The sequence below is a fragment of the Crocodylus porosus genome, unplaced genomic scaffold, assembly GCF_001723895.1.
Source record: "Crocodylus porosus isolate Cpor-Errol unplaced genomic scaffold, CroPor_comp1, whole genome shotgun sequence".
Taxonomy (NCBI): Eukaryota; Metazoa; Chordata; order Crocodylia; family Crocodylidae; genus Crocodylus; species Crocodylus porosus.
Window position 1 is genome coordinate 75,371,463 of NW_017728918.1, and position 3,320 is coordinate 75,374,782.

Sequence of the window (3,320 nt, forward strand, 5' to 3'; positions counted from 1 at the left end):
CTCCAAGGTGTTCCAGAAGCAGCCTCCTACAGCCCTGCACAGACTGCCTAGGAACTGCTCCATCACAGTACCCATATGTTTTTGGACCAGCCGACAGAAACTCAATGGTGTGTTCATCTGGTGGAATTTCACTGGTGATCTCACCTAAATAATCACCTAGTGGGGCGTTCCAATCTGCTGCGTGGCTCACAGATATCACAGACTCTGTATCATAGTACAGACACAGGTCTTGCAATCTGTCTAGCAGCTTGTACAACTCCAAGCACACATAAACGGGGTTCATATTACCCAGGAGTGTGTAATGCTTTTTCGCATACTTCCAATACACACAGGCTATCTCATCATCAATCAAGTCAAAATATGAAATTTCATAGGTGGGGGAAAAGAGATAGCTAAAGAGTTCTTTGAGGTCTTGAGCTGCAAAGTTCTCAGGGAAGTCTGTGAGCTCCCTGTCCATTTCTAACATCCCTCCACTTGTTCTCCCAAATGGTCCTAACAGTAAACCACGCTTTCTTGAGATAATCAGTCTTGTGCAACATGTAGTAATTAAAAAATCTGTAGATTTTCCATATCAGTGGGTTCTGATCTTTTTCATTGTAGCAAGTGACACAGCCATGGAAAAAGCACCTGTTAAATTTAAAGGCTGTGGGTTTCCCATCAATTTTGGCATAGCTGTCTAAAAACTAGGGGCCTACCTGAAATTCCCCACCATGTAAAGCATGTCGAATCTGAATATTTTCTTTCTCCAAGATGTACATAAGCCACTAGATAGATGGGATTGAAAACCTCTTTTTCTGTCTATAATAGTTGTCTGGGGGAAGAAACACTATGGTCCACAGTTCCAAAGACATAAACCTTACATGGTTATATGGATGTAGGGCAGCATGATGTATTGGAAAGGATCTATGCAGCACTTTAGCTTTTGGAGTTTATCCCAAACAGTTAAGGGTAGTTGTTATAACTTAGTGTATTTATATTAACATAGCCACAAATAGCCCCTCCATTTTTAAATAATTTTTCATCTTGCTGTGGTAAGATTGTGTGTGGCTTTCCCAGTAGATAAGCTCTATGTAATAAACATTAAATAATACAGTAAGTAAAATAGTGTGCAAAAGTATGTAAAGTAAAAATATATACCAAACTCAGTTTTAAAACAAAGTCACTACTAAAAAAGTGTTTTGGTAAAGATAATCCTTTAATCTTAAAATATGCATGTGTCTGCTGTTAGAAGCTCTGACTACTTCTGCGAGCAGCATCTGGTTACATAGGCTAAATTTTTTTGCTGGTTGTTTACCTTTACACTACATTCCCTGGTTCCCAGAAAATTTGCTACCTGCTCTGTCCCACCCAAAATGATACCCCAACCCCACAGAATAGCACACAAACCCTGTGAGAACATATTTTTAAATCAGTTTTTATTTCCATCAAAAACCTTTACAATATTTGTTGAGTCTATTTTGATAAACCTCCTTCTCCTAAGAAGGGGTTTTATATTTTCTAATGACAACTAAGACTCACTGGCTTTATCTTTACAACATGCCCTCACCCATGTGAATGTGCTAGAGATCCACAGCACTAAAGCAAATGGTAATCTGTCCAGCTGAAAACATCCGTCGTATTTTAGTCTTACTTCAATGATTTTATATTCACCTCCCCATCCAAACCTCCCCCAAAAAGCAGAAGGGCAACCCTTCTGATGTCATGCACCATGTGATGGGTTGGGGAATTCTGGAACTAACATAGTGGCCTGGGGTCTGATAGGTCAAGACTATATCATGTGGTCTAGGGTGGGTATTGCAGCATGAGGGGTGGGTTTTGGGGCCTGAATGGGTGGCCTTTCTGATGTCATGGGTCATGTGATGGTGGTGTCATGCACCATGCGATGGAGCCAGGGCAAGGTTTCTGATGTTGTATGTCATGTGACCGGCCAGGGCAGGGTTTCTGATGTCATGGGTCATGTGACTGGGGGCAAGGGCAGGAGCAGGGTTTATGATGTTCTGCATCATGTCCTTATACACTACTATCTAGTTAAATTGTCCTTTACATTCTTTGCATGACATAGAGATCTGAAACATCAAACACCTCAACATTAAATTTCATTGCTTTTCTGTCCAGGTCCTGTATCAACTTCATTTTCCATTTTAGCAAATTTTATCATTGTGAAACTAGCATCACAGATGTCATTAAAAAGTAATAGCATGCAATAAATATTGTGCCCTTAAAACAAAGAGATGCAAGGTATTTATTTGCAAACTAGTGCATTCTGGGAAGAGCAGAAGAATTAAGACAAAAATGGAAACCAGCAGCATGACCAAAACGTGGAGGGAACAAAGCAAAAAGTATATTATAGTTTGGTTAAAAGGTGAAAATGGAGGATTATAAATCAGTTGCCTGTACAGTCCCTGGGGTGATAAGAATTGGTAAGGGTTGGCAGTAGGAAAATGGGAAAGTAGGAGTGAGGGAGGGAAGATAATGGGAAACAGTAAAAGATGGGCAAGAGTCACACTGATTTGTTTTCATGGTGGTATTTCAAGATTTGCTGATATTTAGGTATAGTATGGCCCCATGTAGTATGTTCCCATTAAGTACAGCATGCTGTATAACATAGAGGGTGTAACAAGGAGCCTTTATCCTGTCATTGAAAGACATCTGGGGGACAAGTATGGCCTGCAAGGGCTCAAAGAGGGAGGAATGCAGTGAAAAACAATACAAGAAGAGGAGACTAACAACCCTGCTCTGGCTATTCTAAAACCAAGCTGGACTGAATGGCTCAAGGGGAGTTCAATGGGAGCTCATGCACTGCATGATAGGACTTACTGGCTAGAAGGGAGAGATTTGCCAGAATAAGAGACTTGCCCTCAGACCAGCAGGCTCACTGTTAACCCTGGCTGGGGAAGGATAAGGACCTCCCAAGCATACTGTTGTGGTGCTTGGAGTAGTGGTTAAGATCCCTGGCATGCAAGTGGAAAAGCTGCACGGGAATGATTTTGAGTTCAGCTTGTTGTTTTCTGAGCGCCCAGATAGATTGTGCCCTTTTTTTTTTTTTTGCCGTGGTACAGATAGTAAATACCAGAGGACTGAGTTTTGGCTATAGTAGTTAGGAGGCCATGCAGGGGCACTGGAAAGGCACTCCAGGTTTGGCTCTGCCTGAAGCAGGGCACTATAGAGAGAGAGAAGAAAAGTGGGAGGCTGGGGTAGGTTGAAACTGAGGGAGCTAGAGCCTGATCCCCAAGAAACAGAGAATCGAGGTCAAGTCTTCCTGGACTTCTGGAAGGCTTTTCACACTGTCTCTCACACCGTTCTCATTAAGAAACTGGGGG